We start from the raw sequence: 17402 nt of genomic DNA on the forward strand, positions 1-17402 counted from the left end.
TAACAGTTAATTACCTTTCATGGAGTGGGTAAATATTCCTGACTCACAATAAAAGTGATTCATGGATTAAGATTAAAAATGAGTGGAGGTAAATGAAAGTGCAACAATTGTTTTATGGTAAATCATATGGTAAAGGACAATCTTGAACTTGAACTTTGCACACACACCCTGTGTAGTACACACAAAACAAGAATTTGTGGGAAGGGGTGACCTCATCGGAAAAGAAAATTATAGTGTGGCATCAAGCAAACTTACTAAAGCCATCACAACCCTGTCTACTGAGCCATTTAAAATTTTGGGGTTAAATACTGCCTAAAGAAATCACTGGGGAAGCAGAACACAATGACATACAAACTAGCCATAGGTGCACCAGTAGGCTTAATGGCTAATAAGGTTAGTCAGAGCACCTGGGAAGACAAAGCAGGTTCAGTGCAAAATGACACAGAACATTACAAACATGTACAACACAACACATCACAAAAAAAAAAAAAAAGGGACAAACTTAAATAAAAACAAGAAGCATTGCCTTTGTTCACTGTATTTTTGTTTCACATCACAAACCAGTCTTGGGAGAGCTGTATGCTGTATGCGAAAACCTGCATTTGCATCCTTTCTGGTTCATGCCACTTGACACAACTAATTGTAAGTGGCTCTTTAATGTTTAATCAGTAAATTATTTTTGTACATTTTTGCAAGAAGGTCATGCATTACATACATTGCCTGTGAGAACACTGTATGACATACTGTATGACAGACATGAACGACATCCATTCCAAGAACATCGCAACAAACTTAGGATGAGCAGCCACCAACAGTGCATCATAATCAGAATAGACAACATTGAAGATCGATTCCTGCAGTCCCCAACCTGGATCTTCATGTCAGTACAATGGAAATAAAAGAATAATAAGTTGGCAGATTTTCAGCCAACTAAATAAAAAGACAAAAAAGAGGTCTTCAGAAATCTCTCCTACTTATTCCCGTCTGGAAGGGCTAGAAATAGAAGCGTCAGATTCAGCAGCTTGCAGTGACTCACCAATTCACAGTACAGTTGCTACATCTGAAATCCACTCTTCAGCGTTTCATCTGTTAACAAATCCTGTTTATCCCCAAATGCAAATTCAATACTCCCAAAAAACATTCGAATTACAATGAGAAGAGGAGAAAGGCAGCCATGCCTGGGAAATACAGTAAAAATGCACACTTTGCCGATATATGAAGATAGATACCCTCTTTACACTAGTGCCCCTCACTGGCTGGTGGTTATGAATGCACCGATTTAATTTAATTTTTGTTCTAAGGCCGTATATCACCTCAGTGTTTAATATAATTTTGCTTAAATCCCAACCCCCCACGACAGGGCCCCTTTCAGCATATGAGACCCGAGAGTTAAACTGTTTAGGGAACAGTAAATTTCGCTCTAAAGCATGGGACAAAAATTACCTGGTCCCCCAAAGGGTCGGCTCTTAAATAAGGACACTTCATAGAGTCTTTAAAGGAGACTTAATCACTTCCGCAATATCACCAGCACCGCTGGCGAGGAAAGAAATGCTGTCTTGCCTATTGAGCTTGGATTCCTACTGAAGATGCAAAAGAATATGAAATCTACACTGTGAATCCATGAATCTGTGGAATAAAGTAGAGGTGCTGGGAAACGCTTTGCAACCTTCCAAGATTGGTATTATGCCCAATGTGCCCAAGTCTTGCTGCAGACCTTCTGTACCCACTTTGTGGCCTGGGTCCACTCCTTTACCCAAGGTTACTTCAAGCAGCACAGTGTCACAAAAGCACACATCACTTCAAGCTGCTTCTGTGACCATCCGATGTATTTCAATAGCGACACAACCCTCACAACTCAATCCATTTGAATGCCTTGACATGAGGTTGGAGTCAGCATGAAGCGAAATAGATAAACCTAGGTATAGGAATATTTCACAAAAAGGGCAATGGGGTAAATAATATTAATAATAAAAACTTAGCTGCCCATCATGCTAGCAACAATGATTAACCTTTCAGCACATCTCCCACATCAATCAGGATCTTGCAGAGAGCTATAACTGAGGACTGACAGTCACCTGATAAATTTCACAATAACACTTGGTCACTAATTTTGACCTTGATTACATTTACATTTACATGTACAGCATTTATCAGACGGCCCTCCAGAGCAATTTACAATCAGTAGTTACAGTGACAGTCCCCCTGGAGACATTTAGGTAGTAAGTGGGATTTGAATGTGGTTTCTTCTGGTTCATAGGCAAGTGTTAACTACTATACCACAACCACCCTGGGTGTGCTTGGAAGAGGAATTTTATTATATCATAAATTGACTTTTTTTTTTCATTATAGATGCCAATGACCTTATTTCCTACCTACCAGGAAGCAAATAACTGGTGGAAACCATACAAATTCCAATTGTGTTAAAGCTACACTATACAAATATTACACGCCAACTGAGATTGAAAATATTCATAATGTTGGTGGTGATTTAGTTTGAAGAGCTTCAGCACAAGGACTTTGTCAACACAGAGGGTTCATTGGTTAATGTGGGAACCATTCATCAACCACAGAATGTCCCATTGCTGACAGCTCACCATGAAATTGTAATTGCCATGAGACCTGACCTTCCTGAATGGTTTCACTCACATGTCAGTTGAGGACATATTTATTGCACTATGGCACTATCAAGTGAACATCGAAATGGCCACAATCACTGGATCAACTCAATTGCCCCGGTTGAAGACCGGTCTTTTAGAGGTTAAGATGATAGTCATGACATTGGAAGGCTTGTGTGACCAAACTGAATGCTACACAATCATGAAAGTGCACACTTTGTTTGCCAAAAGCAAGCCCCGTAACACAAGCTGCCATATCATCCTCTTTGGGTGTGCTGCTGCATTTTCTCCCTTCAGAGCATACTGCTTAAAGCTGGGCTTGATTAACTCCTCAGATCAATAGCACAATAGCTGTGGAATGAGGCAGACACATAAAATATTCAACCTGCACTGAGCTCCTGCTGCAACTGATTGCTTTTGGCTTGTGAGCAGGTCTCTGGAAATATTTATCGAAAGCCACGACATAGCTTTTAATTTTGAAAACTGTGAAAACTGGCACTTTCTGAGCTCTTGGTAGTGTCTGTCACAACAGAGCGCCCACCTGTAATAAGATGGTCAGAGAAGAGGAATAGGCTTTGATTTGTTTCTCCCTTTTATGCTGAGCGAGGGATCATGAGTTCTGCCGTTCTTCCATCTGGAAACATCAGCCAGTCAATGGCAATCATGGCTCAATCATCGACCACATTCGGGGGCTTTAGAAAACCATGATGCCACTGGAGCCACTCAATAAGATAATGAGTTTCTGTTTTGTTTCGAGATCTAACCAACACCCAAAGAAGAGAAGAGAGACTAGTGAGAAAGGTAAGAAATAAGAAGAATACAATCCCAAATGGAGATAAAATGTTCCATGAGCAAAGGGGGGAATTGAGTGAATATTAAATTAGCTTGGCCTATCGATCCTAGGGCTGCAGCAGAAATGGCCGCATTGCATATCAGAGAGATTCAATTACGGCCACATAATCAGCTGTAATTCCCAGGGCCTTAAGCAGGAGAGACGAGACCGTGACCTGGCCTCGCTCGCCCATTACACTCCTCCTCCAATCGTTTACTGTCATCTTCCCATTTCTTTCCACCCTTCTACCTTTTGTCCTGTCCTCTGCTGGGCCAGAGTGTTAGCATTTCCTCCAACCATTCAACCCCACTCTACATCCAGCAATATTTTCCGAACAGATCAGTAATACTCCTGGGAGTAGGCATATAGAGAATTCTCAGGGTTCCCTAAAAGATTTGTCACCTGGGTATCATCATTATCATTATTATACGTTGTTATGATGACACACGAGTGCATGACTGGGAAGGTTGTGCTGTGATTAACGGGAAGTGGGATTTCCACTCTGACTGCTGGAGAATTTCAATAGATCCTCAGTGTGGGGCAAGAGCGAGCAAGGTGGTGTGATAGGGTGGATTACACAGATATCGCTACAACAGGAAAAAAGGGAAATAACCGTCCGAGGACGAAGATGAAAGCGAGTGCACTTGTATGAGAGTGATGGACAATCTTATGGCTTAACGTTCATGTCAAAGGCATCTTTTTATTCCCCTGACTCCAGGAAAAATCGACACAGTGCTTCAACGCTAGAATGGTAACCGTTAAGGAGAGGATTATAAGAACAGCCTAATGGGAAGAATCTAACTGAGATTAGGCTCCTGACACATTTTCACACAAAGATGGACAAATAAGAGCACATGCAAAGTCATTGAGTATTCTAAAGTGCGACATATTCTCACATTACTAAAGAATGAAGAAAATACATAGTCTAATGTGCATATATCAACAGTGATCTCAGACTTATGAATAAGAATAAGCTCTAGTATCATGTATTTGTTTATGCAAATGTGCCCAGATCTTGCACATGGCAACTAAATATCATCAATGTACAATATGGTCTAAAATGTATATACTTACATTTACTCATCATAACTCGAATTATTAACAATATTTGCCTGGATTATCCATGAATAAGAATAAAAAAAGCATTAAGGGTTATCATAAAAAAAGATTTTAGAAGATAGCACCAGCTTCCTGTTTTTCAATGCCTTCTCTTGGAATTGCAAAATTGCAGTTTAGAAACGAACTCTAGCAGAATCTCCAATTCAACTTCAGCACTGGAAACCCGGAAGGCAAATAAACACATCAACCTCCCATTTCCCAGCACCCAATTTCTCAGCATCAAGCCATTCCTTTGACTGCCTCCTTTCCATTTTAATCCAATTTCCTCTCATTATTTATTCATTAGCCATATTTATCTAACCGGCACTTTTCCAGGGACCGATCGATGGTCTATTTACTTTTGGGATACTGTGGAATATTATGGGAATTGGTGCTTTTACAGGTCACGTGTACCCTGTGATTACCTGTGCTTGAAAACCTTACCCAATTATCCCATTGATCAAGAATGAAATCATTCAGCATTCATAGAGAGTTGGAGTCCAGCAATAGCCTGCAGGACCAGAGAGCTAGCAGGTTTCGGTTTCATCACCAGAATGGTGCCAGGTTATCTCCAATTCTTACCAAAACCCCATTTTTATCCCACAATCCCTTGATCTGTTTCTTACTTATTTCCCGTTTTTTTTTTTTTTTTTTTCAAATAAGTGTTCCGGGATTCAATTACGGCAATATAATCACTTTTCATCCCCAAGGCTTGCTATGTCCTCCGGTCTTCACCCACAGAGAGAGATAGAGAGAGCAAGAGAGAGAGCGAGAGAGAGAGAGAGAGGAGAAAAAGTCTAATTACTCACTGACCTTGAGTCCTTTCCATTCTTTGTCTCATTCTGCATTGGATGGCAAGACAAGAATAAGCTTTGACTAATTTTCATAAGAAAACATTTTTATATAAATAAGGGGAAATATGTGCATCAAAATTAAAAATATAAAAAATATAATATATAAAATATAAAAAAATATATATATATTCTACCCAGCATAATTAGAAGAGAATAGACTTTAACCCCATTTAATGACTGCTGTACATTTATACAACAGTTTACACTATCCATCGTTTGCATGGAAAAGAAAATAGCTATTTTAGAAAAAGCGGAGTAATAGTGCATAGAAGTATGTATGATGATATTCTCAAAAGTTTAAATCTGTTCATGTTTCATCATCATCATCATGTTGAATGGGCATATTGTTTACTGTTATTTGACAGTGGACAAGTTCCTGAGGTTACTATAAGACACATCATGTCTGTGATGTCTGCTGATGATGCCATAAAAAGTTTTATTAAGAAGACAGAACCTGGTGGTAGTAGCCTAGTGGGTGCCACACTCACCCTATGAACCAGAAGACCACAAAGTCACAGATTCAAAACCCTCTTACTACCGTTGTATCCCTGAGCAAGACTGTTCCTGTCACTACGTTTTGTAAGTCACTCTGGATAGGGAAGTCTCCTAAATTCTTACAATTTAAATGTGAAAGAGGGAGGGGACCAGAGCTTGTACTCAGCATTGCCACATTTGGGCAGTTCAAAAATGTCTTATCAATAAAAGATATTGAGCTGTATCAGCGGTAGTTATAGCATATTTTTGACTATTTCGTACTAACACAATCCAACTAGCAAATGGTCTTCTTTTTTTATCCATTAATATAAATCCTGAGGATGTACTTGACTTTACTCAAGTAAACAAGGCCTACATGGGATTTGAAAATGGGCCCATTTGAGTGATGTGGCAACCATTGAATGTCAATGAAATCCACTGACTTGTACTAACCACAAACAATCTTGGTGGGTCCCTCTAATCTGAATATTATACGTTATTATTATAGAGTCACGAATCATCTTCACACTAACATTTGATTCACTTCTGCTTCAAGAATAACACTCTTCCTAGTGTAAGACACAGTGTGCTCTGTACTACCAGAATTGACACCATGAATGCAGTTGCCAGGCAACCTGTCTAAACTATATTGCCCAAATGGAAGTATCTGTTGGAGGTACATGCAGAAGTCCACAGAATATCCAGAAAAGACAACATTGCATTGCTGTATTAATGGAGACATATTTCGAAATAATATGTAATGTAAAGAACACAAAGGAAAATCTAAAATGAATTTTATTTTATATATTACAGTCCTAAATTCTACATACAAATATATTGAAGGCAAGATAAATACATCTATGTACAAATAATCAGTATTGTGTCATGCACAATTATTTTTAAAACTGTTACAAATAGCATCAGTAGCAATTGAAAGATGGGTGAGGTGTCAAATTATCAATAAACCAGTTCACACTCATAAATCTGCCCAGTTGAACACAAAAAACCTTGTGCAATACAATCACCATCCAAGTGATTAAATGGAGAGAGAAGGAATAAACAGTCACTGCATTTCACCTTGGGAAGGACATTCATCTGAGATCTGAGTTTTTTTCGTTGTCTCTGGTTTCCTAAATATCCCCCAGGAATAAATAAAAGTACATCATTGGATTGGCCTCAAGAGCAGTGACAGCAGTTATGTAGAATTCGCATTCACATGTCATGCCTGTATGAATAGCTCAACAATTTAGTTCTTGAAACAGTCTTGATGTACTGTACTTTACTGTAGTGTACTTTACTTTTTTTTAGAAAATGCATATTCTTCAATCACGCACCTGTCAGCCAAAAAATAAATAAATTATGACACCAGAGTGGTATCAGAGCCCAGTTTCTGTTTGCTTGTATGTGTATTTATATGTACAAACAGAAATCCTGCACAAACCCCCCACACACATATACACACTAGCATATAATGAACTCATCCATCAGCCATGTCACTCTAGCCATGTCACATAATTTAAACAATTATGCCCTCATAGGTTTTGGTGTCAGACAGAGGTCAAACTAAAATGTTCACGATGTTTTTTACAAATTAACATTTTGACTCATATTTCTGAAATATTCAACCTCACACTACAAGAATTAAACCAAGAATTATGAACATAATCAATGTAATATCAAGGTGGTCGGCTGCTGCTGGATGTTGCTTAGAAACAGCGGAATCAGAGGTGAACCATTTCATAAATCTTAGGTCTTACAATCCTTATTGTCTGAACAAACATAAATTAATTAATACAATACACTCAATATTGTGCTGTCCTGCAGTGATCTATTGAAGACAACCTTTGGCCTTGAGTCCGAGACCATTTATTTTTTTCAACCCCTTGAACTACTTTCATATGGAAGAAGCCAGAGCATAAAAATAAACTCAAAAGCACATTAGTGCTCTCCGGGTGCCAGGAGATGTTAGACCCCGGAGGAAAGTGGCTGTCACAGTCACAATTCACAATATAAGGGAAAGAGAAATGAAAAAAAAGATAAAAATTACACTTTCGACAATAGGCCTCCATTCCCTGGGTATCATGTAAATCCAATGGCAGAGTGAGGAGGAAAGCAGCTCTTTTCCCAGCATGGCCTGGAGTGCCGCCAGTCCCTTTCTTCATAAACAAGCAAGAAGAGGAGGCAGTTTGGGAAACTTTGCAGGAAGTAGAAAGGTGAAAAGGTGACCAATAGCAACGTGGCCAGAATGTCACCCCCACGGATCTTCCTCATATCCCAGGAAACACATAAATAAAGATGAGACACAGTCAAGGCGTCTGGATGCTTTTTTTCACAATCTGGAGGCCACAAGGTTTGTTTCTGGGTTTCTTTTTTTTTTTGCTTTTTTCAAAAAAAAAAAAGTGAAAGGTGTTTGAAAGCATCATGAATAGGATCGAGATCTGAGGAGCACGCCGGAGATTAGAGAACATGAAGTCCAGATCTGCCGCCCCTTTGCTCTGTCTCCACAGAGGCCCTTCTGTGATCAGGAGCGAGATGGATGGGCTGAGGCTTGTCGGAAGAGAAAACTCAAATTCAGGGTCATTCTTCAAAGTGTTCACTATCCAGGTAAGATTTTTATAAATGGAGGCCTGTCTCAGGAATCAAGGCTGTAGCTTCGTGTTGAGAACGAATAATTTTAAACACAATCAGGTTTAATTAGTTGAGCGTTCTCCACACCCTTAATTAGTTGAGCGTTCACCACACCCTTACCTACGCGGTAGGTAAGGGTGTGGTGAAGTGCCAGATCATGATTTTTTTCAAATGATATTTCTAAAATTTACATTTCTCACTTCATTTGATCTGCTTCAATTCTAATTTGCCTCACCTTGATATATGGCTTTAAATGCATTGCAGGTCAATGCACAATTGGATTCAAATGAGATTTGTCCAGTGGATTCTGAAAGAAAAAAAAAAACCTGGAGTACGGAACTATTTCCACAATTTTGACAGAATAAGATTGTGGAGCCGTCTTTTTATAGCAAAATCCATCTTGTGCTCTCCCATAAAACGTCCCAATGATCATGTTTGTGAATGCATGTGGTGAAAGCATTCACATAGCATTCATAACATTCATAATCCTGGATCATCTACAACTCAAAAATTCTGCATTTTTGTAACCCACCCCCCAGTCTCTCTTTTTTGCTGTCCTGACCTTCCTGACAGGGGTCAGCATCAGCACTTCTGAGGCCCGGGGTGGGTAAACACATCATGCAGCGTTCAGCAATGAAATCAAGGGACATCATGGTCAGTGAGAGATGACAGCAGGCACAGAGACAGGCTTACAGAATATTACACCAGCCATGACCCGGCAGCTTTAGGGCAAAAATGCCCTTTCACCGGTCTGCAGATATGCAATTCAAATGCAACTTAGGAGCTTTTTGTAAAAGATAAACACAGACCCTGCATGGATTTACATACTTATGAGCATATTTTCTTTGTCATTTTCTAATTAATAGCATTGCATCTCATAGGAAAACACTCAACCAAATAATATGCAACATCATGTTATTTATTTATTTAGTATTCTATATACTGTACCTCAACATCCTGTTGTTTTCTCATTACCTCAAAAATGATGGCTGGTGCAGCCAAGCAGAAATTGGCATTAGGGATCATAATTAATTATGGCTGTGTATACAAGGCCATAAACATCCTGCAAGGAATGGGACAATGTATGGCCAAATGCACGGCGCTGCGAACGAGTCCTCTTTACAGCAATTACTTCGGGGGACATCTGTTCTCGTCAGGACCATTGGTAATCGAGATGCTTAACGCGACGGTGAACAATTTCAGTATGCCTCGAAAAGCCCAATTGAGTATTTCTAAGGCCCCTAAATTCGCACCAATGGAAATTCAGGGGCGGCCACATGGCCTGACTCCGCCCTGATTTATGGTGGGAATCACAGGCTGCTCGGCGCGTTTCACAACTGATCGATCTCCTCCCTATATCTTCATACACCAGGCGGCCGTATACTAATAGGCTGGCATAAAGTTTCTTTTGTGGCTCTAATAAAACCTTCAGCTCGTTGCTGCTCAGTACCTTAATGCCGCCTCGTTCCCCAAACGCACCTCCTTGTCTTTTATGGGTGGGGGCAGGAAAGGGGGGTGTTTGGAGGGGGGGTGCCTGTGAAATTGAACCTTCGTATTTATTCTCCTGGTTCTCGAGTCAACAGTTCTGCGGAAATGCCCAAAGGCTTTCAGAGTTCAAAGACAGCCACTGAATGTGACGCCGCTTTCACTGAGCACTTCGTTTGTTTCTGCTGAAGAGAGTTTTATGGCCCTTCAATCTCCTAAATCCTTAAATGGAGGTGCTAAAGAAAAAGAACTGGGTTCTTCTGAAGAATGGATATCCCTTTGTCAAGCGCCATTAAGAATGGACAGCCTTTTTGTCTTACATTAATCGTCTTAGACCTATGTGAAGGGTGAAAATGAGCGTTTTTCCAGAATAACAACAGGAGCCAACAAGAACAAGCAGCAGCTGCAACAGCTGCAAGAGACTCTTGGTTTGTGATTCTTTCAAAGGTTCAAAGGACATGGAGGCCGCAATTGTTCCTGTGTGCCATTCAGAACTTATGCTGCATGCAGTTAGGAATAAAGTCACACTGAAGACCTTCAGTGTGGCCTAGCGGTTAAGGAAGCAGCCCCGTAATCAGGAGGTTGCCGGTTCGAATCCCGATCCACCAAGGTACCACTGAGGTGCCACTGAGCAAAGCACCGTCCCCACACACTGCTCCCTGGGCGCCTGTCATGGTGTGCTGCTGTGTATCACATGTGACAATCACTTCACTTTATTTGTTCAACAACAATTTTAATAAAATATGAAGCTGCTTACATTTCAGCTTGGGGGTAGTAGGTGGTAGTACTAGCACCATGGGTGGTAGTAGCCTAGTGTTAACACACTTGCTATGAACCAGAAGACCCAGGTTCAAATTCCACTTACTACCATTGTGTCCCTGAGCAAGACACATAACCCTAAGTTGCTCATAATGTCATAGGTAGATGAGCCCATTCCAATTTGCAGCTGGGAATTCTAGAAAATCTGACTGGACCATAATTTGGGTAAAGTTTCATGGCATGTTGTGAAATCTTGTCCTTCCGTGTTTTAATGCACCCAAAACAGTTGTGGCTCAATGCCGGTAATGACAAGGTGTGACTGTACCAGTGAAAGCAGCACTTTCAGCTTCAGAACCTGCTAAAGATACTGTGGTCAGGCGGTTCTGCGGTGGAACCACAGACAGGCGTAATGATATAATTACAGCTGTAACAGGGCCGCAGTGTAAACTCTGGGAAGACCCATGATTATTAGCCGGGTCTTCTGACAGTACTAATGCAACACCATGCCAGTGGTTATTATCGTACACACTGCATAGAGGCAGATCCTGGACTAAGCTGACTTTAGATTTTATGTGTGCTTGTGTGAGTATGAAAGTGAAGTGATTGTCATTGTGAAGCATACACAGTGACCCCAACGAAATGTGTCCTCTGCTTTTAATCACCCCCCCCTTGGTGAGCAGAGGGCAGCCATGACAGGTGCCCGGGGAGCAGTGTGTGGGGATGGTGCTTTGCTCAGTGGCACCTCAGTGGCACCTCGAATCGGCAACCTTCTGATTAAGGGGGGCCGCTTCCTTAACTGCTAGGCCACCACTGCCCCTAGTATGTCAATGTATGTATAAGTATAACATATAATACAGGCATAAGGTTTATTTTTCAAATTGTGTCACTTTGGAGATTTTGTAAACACTGATTTTCTTAGATTTTTGACTCAGCTAATGTACAAAGAAATTTGTATTCAATGTATTTGGAGATTCAAATGTATTTTTTTCTTGTTTACAACATAACCTCACGTGTTATTTCATTGAATTGTGTCTACAATTTTGTTCTATAGCGTAAAAAATGTAAGACCCATCAATGAGTATATTTGTCTGAGTTGTTGACTGGTGGTGTAACTAATATGCAATCTTCTAAAAATGTATATTATACATCTTATGGTGTAAAAATTTTATGTGTAAACAATGCTATGTTTGTCAATGTACCTGAACCTCTTTGACAGACTATCTCATCCACATACAGCAGGCGCATGCCCTGGATCAGAGCTGAATGTCATGAATGACATTTTCCATTAGAGCAGAGTGACTGGTTGTGGAAGGGAGATTCCTGCGATACGAAATCCAGCGCTCTGTTCAGTGTTGTACAAACCTGAGAGATAAAAGCCCCTCTAAAAAAAACAAACTGTCTGGAACATTCACTGTTGAATCTACTGCTACAGCTCGGTGGGTTTAGGAGAAGAAAAATTGGAAGTAATCAGGTGTCTGTGTGTTTGTGTGTGTGACGGTCAGAGGCTCAAAAGCCTGAGGCGTCCGTGCCTTTGTTGTCCAACAGTGTAATGAGAGGCTTTTAGGAATGAGGGGACAGGTCCAGAGCTGGAGGTGAGAAAAGGCGCAAGAGCTCGAGAGGGGAGAGGAGTGGAGGAGGAGACAGACAGAGCCGGAGTCTGGAGCTTGTCACGACACATCAGGATCAAGCTATTTTCCCCCACCCCGCCCATGAGAGATCTGATGGTGCGAAATCGGCTGTCTGGTGGCCTTGTGCATCTCTTCCCTTGCCAGCCCACCAGCCTCTCCATGGCATCCTTTGCACAAACACAAAAACACACATGCATATTCAAAAGCAAAATGCTTCCTCTTCTGAAACAGGGAAGTCAATCAGAGTGAATATATCCTGCTTGACTAAACAACTAAGCAAAACGATATTATAATAGTTATTTTCAGCTAGGGCTACCTTAGCTACCTCTCTCACATGTGTGAAACCACACCTACTTACAACACGAGGCATTAGTTTTGGGCGAGAGCACATGGCAGGGTTTCCTAGGATCTTTGAAGTCCTAAATTCAAGTTTCCAAAAAATAAAAATGACTTGCTATATAATCACTCGCATCATACAAATACCTTGTGTTTCACTGACCTTATGGGTGTGACAAAAGAGAAGAATTGCCCAGATATTGTTTTATCTGGTATACGGTTATGCTATATGTCGGTGAATCTGTAATAAGTATATTATAATGTACTATACTAATATAACCATTCTCTGCTAATTTCCTATGGGGGCAGTGGTGGCCTAGAGGTTAAAGAAGCCGCCCCGTAATCAGAAGGTTGCCAGTTCGAATCCTTAATCACCAACGTGCCGTTGAGCAAAGCATCGTCCCCACACACCGCTCCCCATGCGCCTGTCATGGCTGCCCACTGGTTAAATGCAGTGGACACATTTTGTTGTGTCACTGTGTGCTGTGCTGCAGTGTTTCAAAAATTGCAATCACTTCACTTTCACTATTATAAACAACTTCTTGCGGCAGTGCCTTTGCTATTGACGCGTTACCCTTTCAAAAACAGTTACGTTTAAGTTTACTTCTCAAATTAGATACGACAGTACATACCATCTAACCTGTTTAAATTTATATGGGAATATGAATTTTAGCATATCGCACAGCTCTATCTTAAATGCACAGGATCATATTACTCAATCTAATTTTCAACTAAACATATATATTAACTATGTGTCCACAAGTAAATAAATAGCTCAAAAACATTTCATTTGATCTCAGAAGCAGAAATATGTCTCTATTTTGTGCAAATATGTCAAATATTACAGAGACTCCACATCGAATCAGTATCAGCATATTAAAATCAAATGTTAATATTGCAGTGGATTAAATATCCAGGATTACAGGTTGGGTCCACTGTGGTCTGATGCTTCACTTCTGAAGATGCAGTCGTCAGTCTGAACAGTCCTGACAGAACAGACTTTGGGTGGCGGGAGCGAGCCTTTGGCAACCCGTTTGATCTTTTGAGTAAAAGTAAGTAAAATCCAGGTGAAATCCATGGCTTATTTTGAGTTTCAGTTTCTGCTATTTATGTGATTTTCATTCATATGATAAATACTTATTTTTCATTTAATCCCTTCATAAGTTTTCATTTGATTTTATTTTCTTAGTTTTTTCAAATCTTGATATCAGTTTTAAAAGCTAGTAAGTTGCCATAGCTGCTTTAATTTTCCGTATATCATGTTAGATGTCCAAAACCAAGATATAAGCAAATCAATCAGCAATGATAAATATTATTCACTAAAAGACTTCAAATGTTTGCAAATTTTTCCATGATTCTGCCATTGCTGCAAAAATCTGTGACGTTTCATGGCAAAGTAGCCCCATTGAATCCGTTCCCATTTCTCGGACGATTAGAGCCACTTGCACAAACAGCACATCTCACCCTGTTGCCTGCGGTAATTGAATGTGTCATTACACGAGCATACATATGTCCTCATACATTCTGCAGCACAATTGAGGCCCTGCATGCTTGATTTGCTAGGCCGCAATAACGCTGGTGTGGCATTGCGAGATATGATCTGATGATAGACGACGCGGCCTGCACTCCGACATACTTTCCATTAATCAAAGCACAATAAAAGTCTCACTTTGAACTCCCGACACAAAAAGGACCAGAGGGGAAATCAAGAGCTCCTCCATGCACAATAAACCACCAGTGCCTCCTTGAAATACCATAAAAAAAAAGGAAAAATAATGGCTCAATTACACCTCAAGTTTCTACAGCAGGAAATAGTCACCCAAAGCGAGGGCAGAAAACATTGTCGCGCTTCCACCGGCTCCAGTCGGGCTGATTTCGGTTTCATTAGTCAGTGACAAACATTCTAATTGCAGCACTCAGAAAACAGAAAAACAGGTAGTCATCTCGACACACGGGTGAGAAAAAGGAGCACAGCCGTGTTCGTGTCTGTGTACCCACGGCGATGCGACGCATCTCCGCGGCAACAAAAAAAGAACCCACTTAAACCACCCAAATCTGCACCCTTTTCCTCCCCGTGCAAAGCTGTCGAATGCCTCTGACTTCTCTTAGCATTAAAAGTAGCAGAGATCTCCAATCAGTGGCAGCTCATTTAAAGCAGGCCCAACATGGCTGGGGCCTTCGCTCTTTAGCAGCAGAGCGAGCCTTGGACTCAAACCGTGGATTCAGCGGCAGGGATGAAAATGAACGGCGCCGTGACTCTAATTCAGAACAAACATTGAAAATCAATGAGCGGACGTGACTCCTTTCACAAGCGGCTCGGAGGCCGCGCAGCTCGCTCATTCACTGGATAACTGTTCATTAAGGCAGCAGAGGGAGCAAAACCCCACAAAGCCTCTCCAGCAAAACACACAGCACAGCACAATGCAGAGAATAGACGTGCAGCCACTTCAGTTAAATAAAACTCCCCGCCGCCCTCTGTTCAGCAAAAAAAAAGCGACAGAAAGTTTACCAGCGAATGAAGCGAAGGCCGCGCCTCGTTCTGCAAAGCCAAAAAGGAAGTAGGTCAGCGGAAATTCACCAGGGGACAGAGCTCCTCTAATATCTACACTCAGTGCACTTCTTCATAAACTTGAGAAGAGATGAGACTCTCCGTTATGGTTTAAAAGGTTTGTGATCAGGACATGTTTCCATTTGTAATTGAGTCAAAATAAGCTGTGGCCAATGCCCTTATCACGCCCACCAAATACATGATTCCTTGATTTAAAGTACGTTTGTGACAGTACAAAAGACCAACTTTGAATCAGTGATGAGGAAAATTCCATGGCTTGCCAGACCTCTATTCATGTTCAGGAAACGATACTTCTAATGCAAGCTCTGGCTCAAATACATGGTATTTTTGTATTCTTTTACATATTTGCCAATAGCACTGTTGCTAATGGGACCTTTTGGGACATGTACCCTGAATGCTGCTTCCAAAATCAGTGCTCTCAGATTTCTGACCATGTGACACAGATTTCATACTGCTTGCATGCCACACAATGCAGTCCTCATGCTGAGCCCGCCAAAAAAATAAAAAAAATAAATCTCATCCAAGCACACTGATCTCTTTGTATTTTAAATGTATTTTTTTTTGGTTAAATTTATCTGACCAGCAGAGGAAAAATTGCCTTGGCTTCTGCTGCCACATTTTGCAATCGAAACGACTGATAAAACTTAAGAGGCCTGCAAAAGTGCCCACAATGGCTGAAAAGACTGGAAAAAAAAATAAAAGAAAGACAGAGACCTGAACTGCACACACAAGTCACCTTGACAGGCTGTTGCCGAAGCTACTCAGACACCAGTCCCTCCCCACAAGAGACAAGGAAAGGTTACAGGATGACTGTACCCTCGCTCTGACAAAGTGACAAAGAGGGTGCTAGAACTGTAGTACAGGGAAAAAAAAAAAAGAGAACCCAGGACCCCTCCTTTTCAAATCCCTGTTGTGATCCGGTCCGGCAGGGGTTACTCCGGGTCCAGGATTCAGACCGGTGTTATGTTCGTCCTGTGTTATTATGTTTCCTGGTCATGTTTACCTTTGTATGATTGTATAAAGCTGCCCTGGTTGTGTCTGTTTGCTTTCGGGTAATTTTTTGGTGATGTTCCCCTGTCCTGTTCACCATGTGTTAAAACCGTCCTTCTTCCTTGCCTTGTCCAGCCATCGATCCAGGTCTACTGCCTCGCCATGTCAAACCAGCTTGACATCCCAAAAAAGGTCTAGGACATGATAGACATCGGCATGACAGATCGGAAGATATGACTGACCTGTCAGTGATGTCCTCATCCAATCTTATTGAAATCAGTATGGGTGCTTAAACTTATTCTTTTTTACTATCTTTACTTTAATCATGACAGAAATTGCTTTCTGTAAAATGACTGTATTTAGGTTTGCATTTAACTATGTTTAAATTACATTTGGAAGCAGTGATAATATGTAACACAATGGTTACTGATAAAAATCTAAATGTGTGATAAAGCCATAAGGCATTTCAGTATTCAATGTCATGCAAGTAAGCACCACTAGATAGAGCTCTGACAAAGAAAATTATTTATACATGGTCTATAGCACGTCATCCCATGAGATGAATTAGAATTAATCTCTTATATCTGGTTTATGTATGTATCTATGTATGTGGATGTATTTCAGATTTCAGTTTTTAAAGCCTCCTCCAAATGTAGCGTATTTACAGAAATTCAGCATTAGGTCTGAGTTTGCACAGGGGCTAAACAAAGCTCAACAAGAGTTTAGTAAAAAATGAGTGTTCATTTGCATGCATTTGCATGTCATTAGCACATCAAACCAGCAGAGTTGAAAGAGGCGCCTTGATTAGAAACACAATTTCCTCCTCCTCACATGTCTGTGAGTGAGGACTCAGCCTCACCATCTGCACATGCTGTATGTTTAATATAGATGCATAGGTGTGTTTGTGTGGTGGTGCGGGTATTGTGTACGCTCGGCTGGGTAACGATTAGAAACGTTGTCACATGTCCTGCACTGTGTAACCTGTCACTGATTATTTCTGGGAAAGTAGGGCACTGGTAATTGCAGCATGCTTTGCACATTGAAAGTCACATGGTACGCGTCTTGCGACATCTCCAAGGATTGCAGGGTGTGCTTGGATCTAAAACCTCTGTGCTTTCACTTCATTATGGTGCA

At 40.9% G+C, this 17402-nt stretch overlaps 1 protein-coding gene across 4 annotated transcripts in view; it reads right to left on the reverse strand.

Annotated features, from left to right (window-relative positions):
• nrg3a (neuregulin 3a) overlaps positions 1-17402 on the reverse strand; it is a 232488-nt gene that overhangs the window by 69397 nt on the left and 145689 nt on the right. The gene's annotated exons all lie outside the window — the stretch shown is intronic.

This window comes from Denticeps clupeoides, chromosome 8 (assembly GCF_900700375.1).
Source record: "Denticeps clupeoides chromosome 8, fDenClu1.1, whole genome shotgun sequence".
Taxonomy (NCBI): Eukaryota; Metazoa; Chordata; class Actinopteri; order Clupeiformes; family Denticipitidae; genus Denticeps; species Denticeps clupeoides.